Source organism: Equus asinus, chromosome 26 (assembly GCF_041296235.1).
Source record: "Equus asinus isolate D_3611 breed Donkey chromosome 26, EquAss-T2T_v2, whole genome shotgun sequence".
Lineage (NCBI taxonomy): Eukaryota > Metazoa > Chordata > Mammalia > Perissodactyla > Equidae > Equus > Equus asinus.
In genome coordinates, this window is record NC_091815.1 from 20,232,609 (window position 1) to 20,244,581 (window position 11,973).

An 11,973-nucleotide genomic window follows, 5' to 3' on the forward strand; every position below is an offset into this window, starting at 1 on the left:
GACAACATGTTTTTCTATATAGAAAACCCTAAAGAATCCATCATAATGTTACCAGCTCTTAGTTAATATCAGTCCTGACATTGGTTCCCCTACTGTGAACCCAGCATATATGGGTTAAAACTAAAAGCACACGTTCCCAGTTCCCTGGGTCTCTGGTTACACTCACATGTAAATGTTTGTTTCTTTAACCTCTGACTCCATGAGCTTTGCAATCAAATAGAAGTTACAAATTGTTAAGGTCCAGATGGCCTCATGCTGGGCTCCCACTAAAGTTGTGGCTAATCCCAGGACCTTGAAGTTCTTTTACAGAGAAACTAATGTCCACAGAACATCAAGAAACTGAAGCTTCCCAGGCCCAACTCCTTGGCTTCCTGATGTCAGAGTCTACCTTCACCATGGAGGTAAACAGCCAAGGACACTCATCTGAGAAATCCTTTGTCTCCTCTGCTGGAAGCAGCCCCAGACACAGGCAAATGGGAAAATGCCGACCAAGAAGGCCATGGTCCCCCTCCCCTACCTAAAATCCCAAATAAAAACCCTACCCATTTCTTAACAAGGAGTTAGCAATTTTTGAGGCACTAGCCCTTGCTTTTCTCCCTCTACCTGGCAAAGTAAAGCCTTTCCTTTTTCACCCAAGATTCTGTTCTTGTTATTTGGATTGGCATTGGGATCAGAGACTGAACTTTTGGTAATAAGAATACTATTAGAAATAATCAACAACTACTGCAAATTTGCAGGGTACAAAACCAATTTACAAAAATCAGTTGCATTTCTATACTCTAATAATGAACTAACAGAGAGAGAACTCAAGAATACAATCCTATTTACAATCACAAAAAAAAAAAAAGATTAAAATGTCTAGGAATAAATTTAACCAAAGAGGTGAAAGATCTATACAATGAAAACTGTAAGACATTTTTGAAAGAAATTGATGATGACATGAAGATATGGAAAGATATTCCATGCATATGGATTGGAAGAATAAACATAGTTAAGATGTCCATACTTCCTAAAGCAATCTACAGATTCAATGCAAGCCCAGTCAGAATCCCAGTGTTATTCTTCACAGAAATAGAACAAAGATCTTAAAATTCATATGGGGCAACAAAATACCCCAATTATCTAAAGCAATCCTGAGAAAAAAGAACAAAGCTGGAGGCATCACAATCCCTGATTTCAAAATATACTACAAAGCTATAGTAATCAAAACAGCATGGTACTGGTACAAAAACAGACACACAGATCAATGGAACATAATTTAAGGCCCAGAAATAAAACTACACATCTAAAGACAGCTAATCTTGAACAAAGTAGCCAAGGAAATACAATGGTGAAAGGAAAGTATCCTCAGTAAATGGTGTTGGGAAAATTGGACAGCCACATGCAAAAGAATGAAAATAGACTATTATCTTACACCATACACAAAAATTAACTCAAAATAGGTTAAAGGCCTGAAACCATAAAACTCCTAGAAGAAAATATAGGCAGTATACTCTTTGACATTAGTCTTAGCTGTATCTTTTCGAATACCATGTCTCCTCAGGCAAGGAAAACAAAAGAAAAAATAAACAAATGGGATTACATTAGAGTAAACAGCTGCCGCAAGGCAAAGAAGCCTTGAACAAAACGAAAGGACAAGCCACCAACTGGGAGAAAATATTTGCAAATCATATATCCAACAAGGGGTTAATTTCCAAAATATATAAAGAACTCATGCAACTCAACAACAACAAAACAAAGAATCCAATCAAAAAATGGGCAGGATATAATGGACATTTTCCCAAAGGATATAGACAGATGGCCTGTAGGCACATGAAAAGGTGTTCAATATCACAAATTATTAGGGACATGCAAATGAAAACTACAATGAGATATCACCTTGCACCTGTCAGAATGGGTATAACTAACAAGACAAGAAATAATAAATGTTGGAGAGGATATGGAGAAAAGGGAACCCTCATACCCTGCTGGTAAGAATGCAAACTAGTGCAGCCACTATGGAAAACAGTATGGAGATTTCTCAAGAAATTAAAAATAGAAATACCATATGACCCAGCTATCCCGCTATTTATCCAAAAAACATGAAATCAACAATTAAGAGGTTTATTCAACCCTATGTTCATCACAGCATTATTCACAATTGCCAAGACATGGAAGAAACCCAATTGCCCATCAATGGATGAATGATAGAGAAGATGTGGTATATATACAATGGAATACTGTTCAGCCATAAAAAAGGTAAAATCATGCCATTTGTGACAGTAGGGATGAAACTTGAGGGTATTATTCTATGTGAAATAAGCCAGACAGAGAAAGAAAAGCATAGTATGATTTCACTCATATGTGGAAGATAAACAAACACCTGGGTAAAGAGAACTGATTAGTGGTTACCAAAGAGGAAGGAGGTGGGGGGAGGGCAAAAGGGGTAAAGGGGCACATATGTATGGTGATGGATAAAAACTAGACTATTGGTGGTGAAGACAATGCAGTCTACACAGAAAACTGATATATAATAATGTACACTTGAAATTTACACAATGTTATAAGCCAATATGACCTTGACAGAATAATTTTTTTTAAATTATAACATAATCGGGAATTTGAACAAAAATTGGAAAGTTAATGATACAAAGAAATGATTGTTCATTTATTTTAGGTATAACCATGCTAATTTTTGTTATGTTTTTTCAAAGCTCATTGATTATGTTTTATAGATATTTACTGAAATATTTACATAAGACGTGACATGATATCTAGGTTTGATTCAAAATAGTACAGGCAGATTGAGAAGAGGTGGTAGTGTATGGGGGGGTGTAGAATTGGCCATAGGTTAATAATTGTCGGGACTCAGTGATAGGTACATGGGAGTTCATTATACTGTTTTGTCTACTTTTGTGCATGTTAGAAATTCTCCATTTTAAAAAATAAAAGCAAAAAAGAAAGACGTTTAAAAAAAAAGACACTCATCAGAGCACTCTTCCCTCTCCCATCCCAACATGCTCAGAACAGTCCTGAGGAGACTGTGTAATTCCTGGACAACCGACATCTCCAGCCATCCACTCTGCGTGATGGCGGAAGCAAGGTGTCACAGAGTGGCATGAGAGAACCAGCCCACTCCATGGTACAGGCAGAAGGTGCTCCCTAGCTGCCATAGGACCCTTTTTTGCCTGCTGTTGGTCCCACAGTGTGGCAGGAGGGCTCTGTGCAGGAGGCTTCATTTTCCAGGAAGTACATTTGGAATTGCTTAGGACATCAGAGGGAGGAGGTGTACCAAACGACAACACATAAGCCCTGAGTCAGCAAAGGGCAGGGGCCCAACCTATCTTCACTATCTCAAGGCCTCTGTCCTAGGGACAGCTGACATGTGAAGCCTAAGGGAGAAAATCAAAAGAATCTGACTAAAAAGAACTCAACAAAGGAAACTTCAAAGAAGGCACAGGTGAGACAGAGAGTGAGAGCGCAAGACAATCTGGAGTCTGGCCGCTGGGTTGGTTGGAGCACTTATAGCTAGCCATGGGGCATGGACCAGTCACGCGTCTCTCTGAGCCTGTTTCTCCATTTGTACAATGAGGATAAAGTAGCATTTATCCTCCAGACTTGTAAGGATTAAATGAGATAATGCGCATTAACCTTAGCAGCCGATTCCTAACAACAGTGTGAGACTTGGTACCTGAAAAGTTAATAGTCATGGGATTTGGGGGGAATTAAGGGAATGAAGGAAAACAATCCTTGATCTGTAGATCTTCTGTCCCCTCCACCATGGCTCCCAAATCAGGGATCCTGAAGGATGGCCCACATTAGCCTGGATGGTTGTGATCTTGAAGAGAGTCTGATCTTGACCCTATGGATTTCTCAGGAAACCCAGTGCTTAGCACACTGCTAGTAAGTGTCAAGGGAAGGCCCGAGTACCAGCCCCGAACCTCTGATTAGACTCCCTGGTGGCTGCTGCCCTGCCCTGCTTTCATCACAATCTCTGTCCTTGACCTGTTCAGTGGCCTCCCTCAAGCCAGTCCCCTGAGCCCATTTCCAGAGTCCTGACTGCTCTCCTGCGGGCTGGTCCTTCAGTTCTAGCTGTCTGTTGACTAAGGCCTGCACTGCGTTACTCTGACAGCACCAGGTCTGTTTAGATCCTGTCTTTCCCTGCAGGGCATGCCAGAATGCCCCCGTGCCCAGGTGCCCCCTTCTGCCAGGGTCAGGCCTCCAGGGAGCCTGGGCTGCTAGAGTAGTGAGCAGGGAGTGGGGGTGTGGGCGCTTTAGGGTCAGGGGTTTAGCCTCACCCTGCCTCAAGGACACCACTGAGGGTGGAGCTAGGCGAGACGAGTACCCTCATATCATAAAGGAGACAAGAGGTGGCATCCTTTGATCGTGCAGGTATGGCCCAGCTACTGCCAATATTGGCTGGGACACAAAGGTGCTGCTCACTTCGTAGAGTGACCTTTCTTCTCCTAATAGCTCTTGCCTTGGCCTTCTTTGGCTATTGTTACCAGAAACCGAGAGCCCGGAAGCTAGAAAACATCCAGGCTGGGGCAAGCGTGGCTGTTAGAGAACGCCATGACCTACAAGATGTAAATTTACCAAGGATGGTGTATCCCCAGCCACAAGTGCTAGCACTCCCTAGGGAAGACGTCCTTCTCGTGACTCCTTGGCTGGCTCCCATCATCTGGGAGGGAACTTTCAATATTGACATCCTGAATGAGTGGTTCCGGCTCCAGAACACCACCATTGGATTGACCGTGTTTGCTGTAAAGAAAAACATTATCTACCTGAAGCAGCTCCTGGAGACCGCAGAGAGGCACTTCATGGTGGGTTACAAGGTAAACTACTACATTTTCACTGACCGCCCTGACCATGTTCCTCGCATTCCCCTCCAAAACGGAAGGCAGATGGTCATCCTCAAGGTCCAGAGCTATTCCAGCTGGCGGGACATCTTCCTGCACCGCATGGAGGTGATCAGCAATTTTTCTGAGCAGCGTTTCCACCGGGAGGTGGATTACCTTGTGTGTGCAGATGGGAAAATGAAGTTTACTGAGCACGTGGGCGTGGAGATCCTCGCCTCCTTGTTCGGCACCCTCCATCCTGGCTTCTATGGGCTGAGTCGGAACAACTTCCCCTATGAACGGCGGCCTCAGTCACAAGCCCAGATTCCTGAAGATGAGGGGGACTTTTATTACACAGGGGCCTTATTTGGGGGGTCCGTGCCAGAGGTTCACAGGCTCACCAAGGCCTGCTACCAGGCGATGATGGTCGACAAAAACAGTGACATCGATGCCGTGTGGCTTGAGGAGAGTCACCTGAACAAATACCTGCTTTACCACAAACCCTCCAAGGTCCTCTCCCCTGAGTACATGTGGAATAAGCAGCTACTGGGTTATTGGGGGGCAGAACAAGTGAACCGCTTGCTCAGAATTGTAACCCGGATTAGATTGAACGTCTTGGGGAACAGTTTCCAAGAGTGACAGTGGTGAGCAAAGCTTCCAGGAAGGGCTCAGAGAGGGCGATGCTCAGCTAGCTGAGTCTGCCTCCTGCCATGCTAGCCTTCATTAAAACCAGTGTTAGCACAAAGGGTATAACTCTGCTTCCTTTTCTGTCCGGTCGCGGCCTAGGTCCGCCTCCCCACACTTAGTCAGGCCCAGCATCCTTCCCACCGCCATCCTCCTGCCACCACCAAACACACACACCTTTAGGCTGGCCCGAATCCTGGGTTCAGGCGCAAGTTCCCAGAGTTGCCACCACCTTTAGCTTCTCACCTTGTGCTCCTGACACCCTCAGGGTGGAGGAGGAGGGCGGTGTCAGCCTGTCCTGACAAAGGAGGGATCAGAGATGAGATCTTTTCCAGAACAAGGAAGGAGGGCTTGGGACACAGTCTCCTGCCTCCTGTGACGCACAGGCGCACAAGGGCCTGCCTCAGCCCTCGGCCAGGCCGATGCACAAAAGTCTTCAGCTTTTTTGGGCAATTTTGTATTGAGGTATAATTGACTTATAACATTTATTAGTTTCAGGTGTACAACATAATGATTCAATACTTGTATACATTGGGACATGATCCCCACAATAACTCGAGTTAACATCCGTCACCATACGTAGTTACAGAAATATTTTTTAATGATGAAGACTTTTAAGATCTACTCTCTTAGCAACTTTCAAATATGCAACGCAGTATTATTAACTACAGTACCACGCTGTATGTCACATCCCCAGGACTTAAATATTTTATAGCCGGAAGTTCGTACCTTTTGACCCTTTTCACCCATTTTGCCCACTTCCCCATCCCCTCAACACTCCCCCACCTTGGCACCCACCAATCTGTTCTTTGTATCTGTGAGGCTGTTTTTTTGCTGTTCTTTGTTTGTTTGTCTTGTTTTGTGTTTAAGGTTCCACATGTAGATGAGATTGTATGGTATTTGTCTTTTCTGTCTGACTTCTTTCACTTAACATAATGCCCTCCAGGGCCGTTCATGTTGCTGCAAATAGCAAGATTTCATTCTTTTTTAGGGTTGAATAATATTCCTCTGTGTGTGTGTGTGTGTGTGTGTGTGTGTGTGTGTGTGTGTGCGCGTGCGCACGCGTGTGGGCATATACACCACATTTTCTTTGTCCATTCATCTGTCAATGGACATTTATGTTGTTTGCCTATCTTGGCTATTGTAAATAAAGCTGCAGTGAACTCCCGGGTGCAAATAGCTTTTGAATTAGTGTTTTTGTTTTCTTCAGATAAATACCCAGAAGGAGAACTGCTGGATCATGTGGTAATTCTGTTTTTAATTTTTTGAGAAACTTTCATTCTGTTTTCCATAGTAGCTGCACCAATTTACATTCCCACTGACAGTGCACATGGGTTCCCTTTTCTCCACATCCTCGCGACATTTGCTATCTTTTGTCCTTTTGATAACAGGCATCCTGACAGGCGTGAGATGACATCTTATTGTGGTTTTGATTTGCATTCCCTGATGATGAGGTGTTGAGCATCTTTTATGTGCCTGTTGACCATTGTATATCTACTTTGGAAAAATGTCTGCTCAGATCCTCTGCCCATTTTTTAATTGGATTGTTTGGTTTTTTGCTACTGAGTTATATATTTCTTATATATTTTCCTTATATATTTTGGCTATTAACCCCCTATCGGCTATATGATTTGCAAATATTGCTTCCCTATCAGCAGGGAAAAGTCTTCAGCTTTAAGCCAAACTGCTTCCTCTTTCAGAAATTGAAAGCGAGTTGTAGAAGGTAAGAGGTCCCTTTAGTGTGCGGGCGGGGAGGAATGTGATGCTAGGTCGAGGCCCTCTGTCCTGGCACTTGGCTTCTTCATCCCAAAGCATCGTCATCTGTGCAGTGGGAGCAAAGCAGGTCCCCCTACTCTTCCCTCCACCTGCCAGCTGATTGCCTCGGTCCCACGTTCAATTTATCAATTTACTTACTTAGGGACTTGCCAGCTCCCTAAAACAGAATAAAAATTCTAGATGATAATAGGAAGTTCCTAATTGTCATGTAAACCTGTCTCTTTTACTTAGAAATGATTTTGCTGCTTTTCAGCAAGAGCCTGAAATCCTCCATTTTCTTGCCGCTGCTTTTTTTCTCTCATATACAGGAGAGAGAGAAGTCACCCATTACAATCTTTATTTCTCTTCCATGGTTGGTAAATATTTATAATTTTAGGGCCCTTTTCCAGCTTTTAGTCTCCAATTCTAAGTTGCGTGTTTTTCTGTGTCACTGCTGAGCAACCATTTTTGCATAAGAGCAATTTAGGAAGGTATTTTCTCCCTAATGCAAAATTAAAATATCCACGTGGGGCTCGCAGAGGCCTAACCGCCAGCTGAGGGAGCAGAAGAGAACCTGCCATCCAGGTCTCCCCGTCCCAGTCCGGCTCTGCCCACAGCCCTGCCTTAAGGGTTAGGGGGTCCCAGAGCTGGCCTCACACTGTTCAGCCCCGTCCCACCAGAGGCCTCATGCCCATCTCTGACCCCTCAACTCAGCTGCAAAGGAACATGGCTGCTGTGTCTGTCATTTCTGGTTTCTCATGTTGGGCTTCACACGTCATATTTCTTGGGTTGCTTTTGTAAAGCTTGGTTTACTTAGCTGTCTGCACGAGCCTCCATTGAGAATCTGCATGCACTGACTCATGTGTTTAGCATGTAGACTCTGTCTGGGAGGATTTGCATTTACTATGTTTCTTATGGGGCTGTTTTGATATTTTAAGAAAGTGGGTGCAACTTTCTGCATACATTTGTCATTGCTCTGTGATGTCAAAGTCACGTTAAGATCTCAGGAAGCATTGAGTAGGGAGTGGGTGAAGAAGTTTCGGTTGTTTTGCATTGATACAATTCTTTTGGGGGATGAGTGGGTGCCTATCCTCTGCTCTTGCTTTATCAGGGACAGTTCTGACAGGAACATTAGATGATGATCCCATGGGCTTCACTCATGACATCGTAGCAAGTGTTCATTGAATGCCTACTGTGTGCTCAGACACCTGGCTAAAGGCAGAGCAATAACAAGGTGAGGAAAATATACATGATTCCTGTTCCTGGGACATGGTGATGCCCTCTTCCTACTTGATTCGCTTTTTGCACCAAGGGACTCATACTGTCTCCTATCTAACTGATTTCATCTTCTATGTCTCCTTTACTATCTCCTCCTTATCTGCTCCCCTGTTAACCCTGAAGGGCCCTTGGCACAGTAGGTGGGCTCTAGTCTGTCTATACCACTCTCTAGTTCATCCCATCCCGTCTCCCAGCTTTAAAGACCAAATATATAGCTCCAATCCCATCTTCCCATTCCAGACACACATTTCTAGATGCCACAGGCATCACAAGCTTCACAAGTCCATGGGAAACTGCTGCTCCCCTTCTCGCCCAGCTCTCTGCTTTCCAGCCCCAGTGCCCTCCAGCACCACATGACTCTCCGAGACATCTGCAAATGGGTTTGGTGAGGTCAGAGGAAACTGCTGGACAAAGTCAGTGGAGGAGTATACACAGTATACACAGCCCTTTCCTACTGCAGGTTTTTAAAAAACAAACTTTTATTTGGGGATAATTTTATATTTGCAGAAAAGTTATAGAGATGATACATTTGTGAAAACTAATAAGCCAACATTGATATATTACTATTAAATAAGCTCCAGACTTTGTTTGGATTTCACTAATTCATCTGTTAATTTCCTCTTTGTGTTCCAGAATACAATCTTCACCGTAAACACACTGTATTAACTGTCATGTCTCCCAATCTCCTCTGGTCTGTGACAGTTTCTCAGTCTTTCCTTGTTTTTTGTGGTCTTGGCAGTCTTGAGCGGGAATGGCCAGGTATCCTGTTGAATGTCCCTCAGTCTATGTTTGTCTGGTGTTTTTCTCATGGTTAGACTGGCTTTTGGGGTTTTTGGAAAGATACCACAGAAGTGAAGTACTCTTCTTGTCACCTCACACCAGGGCGTGCATGATATCAATGTCTTATCTCTGGTGACGTTAGACTTGATCACTTGAATAATGTAGTGTTTGCCAGTTTTCTCTACTGTAAATTCTTTTTTTCCCTTTTCTTACTGTATTCTTAGGAAGTGGGTCACTAAGTCAGCCCAGGCTTAAGGAGGAGGAATATTAGGCTCCACTTTCTAGAGTGAGGGGAGTATCTATATATATTACTTGGAATTTATCTGTAAGGAAGAGTTGTCTCTTCTCCATTTATTTAAACACTTATTTATATTGTTATGGGCTCATGTGTCTTATTTTGAACTTTGGATTATAATCCAATTCCATGTTCCTCATTTTGGTGCAAATATTGTTCCAGCTTTGGCCATTGGGAGCTCTCTCAGGTTTCTTTCTGTCAGAGTTTTGGTGGACATCTTGTTTGTGCCATCAAACTGTTTTCCTAGAGTAGAAGGTTAACTTTGACTCTTGGGAGAGTTTAAATAGACAGAGTGCCCCCTCTGGTTAACCCAAGTTTCTGTTCTATAGGACTATAGGTCCTGCAGAGACCTATAGGCATAAAAGACGGGGGAAGACAGCCAACAGCAGCAGACTTAAGAGTCCCTGATGCAAGAGGTGAGTCACACACCCCCTCAGCTGCTCACTGACATTTCTGGATTGGCTAAGAAGCTCTAGCCAATCTCGGTGTCATGTTCACTGTTAGAGAAAGGTGAGACTACCAGAAGGAAGGATGAGACTGGACCTACTGGGAGTCAAGAAAGACCACAAGAATTTGTTTGCTTAAGAGTGAAAGGGAAGTTGCTGGCATAATCCAGTTGGGGGGTAGAATGGGAGTATTATCAGCCTTGGAGTAAATCCATACAGCCTCAAGTCCTGCAACTTCCCTGGCAGTAATAGATTCAGAGCCCAAAGTATGGTGTCCACCCAGCCTTGGGGCCTGATTCAGAGAATGTAGGCAGTTAAAATGGTTAAGGGACCCTAATCAGGTCCAGAACTCCCTACTTTCCTCCAGGACTTGCACTAAGGTAAAAGTCTGCTTTCTGGATGACTTTCCAGGCTATCTGCAGAGGCACACGCCCTTGTCCTTGCCTCCTCCCATGATTTTCAGCTCCACATTTTAAGCGAGTGCTGTATTTGGAGCCAGTATAAGTTGGGAGAGGATGTGACCAGGCTGCAAAAGTGACAGTTGGGGCTCGGATAACAACAATTTTAATATTTCTCGGGGCTGGCCCAGTGGCGTAATGGTTAAGTTCATATGCTCTGCTTCGGTGGCCCAGGGTTTGCACATTTGGTCCCCAGGCACGGATCTATACACTGCTCATCAAGCCATGCTGTGGCAGTTTCCCACATGCAAAATAGAGGAAGATTGGTACAGATGTTAGCTCAGCGACAATCTTCCTCAAGCAAAAAGAGGAAGGTTGGCAATGGATGTTAGCTCAGGGCCAATGTTCCTCACACACACAAAATGTATATATATATTGGGGGCCAGCCCCATGGCCGAGTGGTTAAGTTTGCATGCTCCGCTTAGGTGGCCAAGGGTTTGCCAATTTGCATCCTGGGTGTGGACTTACACACCACTCATAAGCCATACTGTGGCAGCATCCCACATAGAAGAACTAGAATGACCTACAACTAGGATATAACTATGTACTTGGGCTTTGGGGAGAAAAAAGAAAGAAGAAGATTGGCAAGAGATGTTAGCTCAGGGCCAATCTTCCTCACCAAAAAAGCATACTTAAAAAAAATTATACATGTATATATCTTAATGTTTCTAAAATAGAGCTGATGGAAAATTCACAAGAAGAGGAGGTTTCACATAAACCCAAACTCAGATGCCCCAGGGCCAGTCCCCACCGTGCCTTCAAGTACCTTCTCATTCCCTTCCTGTCACAGCTTAGGCGGGTGTTCAGACTCCTGTCATTGGGCGATTAAGGAGACATCCTCAACCTTGTCTGTCTGATATTAGCCCTTCTTCACACTATGGGCCAGGGGTTCTCACTGAAGATTGAATTGAAGGATCAAGGAGACTATTTCATCCTTACAGATAAGAAGTTAGGTGATCCCGGGATATGGGAAGTGCTTAGGCCCAGGACTTGTGCATGAGCTTCCTCTGGTGCTCCTAATCATGCTGTCTGATGCAGTCTTTATCAGGCCAATTCTAATAAAATAGCTGCAGTTCAGCTCTGTGCGCCCAGGGTCTGTGTGGAGTGAGTGAGGCCTGGCAGGATGTCATGAGAGCAGGTGAAAAGAACAGGTGTGGTCATTGAGAGCATAGGGACCGGAGTCAGAACTGAAATAAATCTGCGCTCTGCCACTGACTAGTTGTATGGTCATGGGTAAGCCATTCTATCTTTCTAAGGCTGTTGCCTTATCTGTAAAATGAGAGTTGTTTGGGGATTAAATTAAATAACATACATGTCACCCCAGGCTGCACCAGCCTGAGAGGTTAAAAATGATGTCAACAGCCACACACAGCCTTTCTTTTGCTCTGCTTTATCAGAGTGGCCTCTAGCCCCTGGAAGGCCACTCCATTGATTGAAAGGTGACTCTGGAGATGACCTGG

The 11,973-nt window shown here is 44.1% G+C and overlaps 1 pseudogene; it reads left to right on the top strand.

Annotated features, from left to right (window-relative positions):
- The first annotated feature begins 217 nt into the window (after window positions 1–217).
- Window positions 218–5,536, top strand: LOC106829212 (histo-blood group ABO system transferase pseudogene; annotated as a pseudogene).
- Window positions 5,537–11,973: the final 6,437 nt, after the last annotated feature.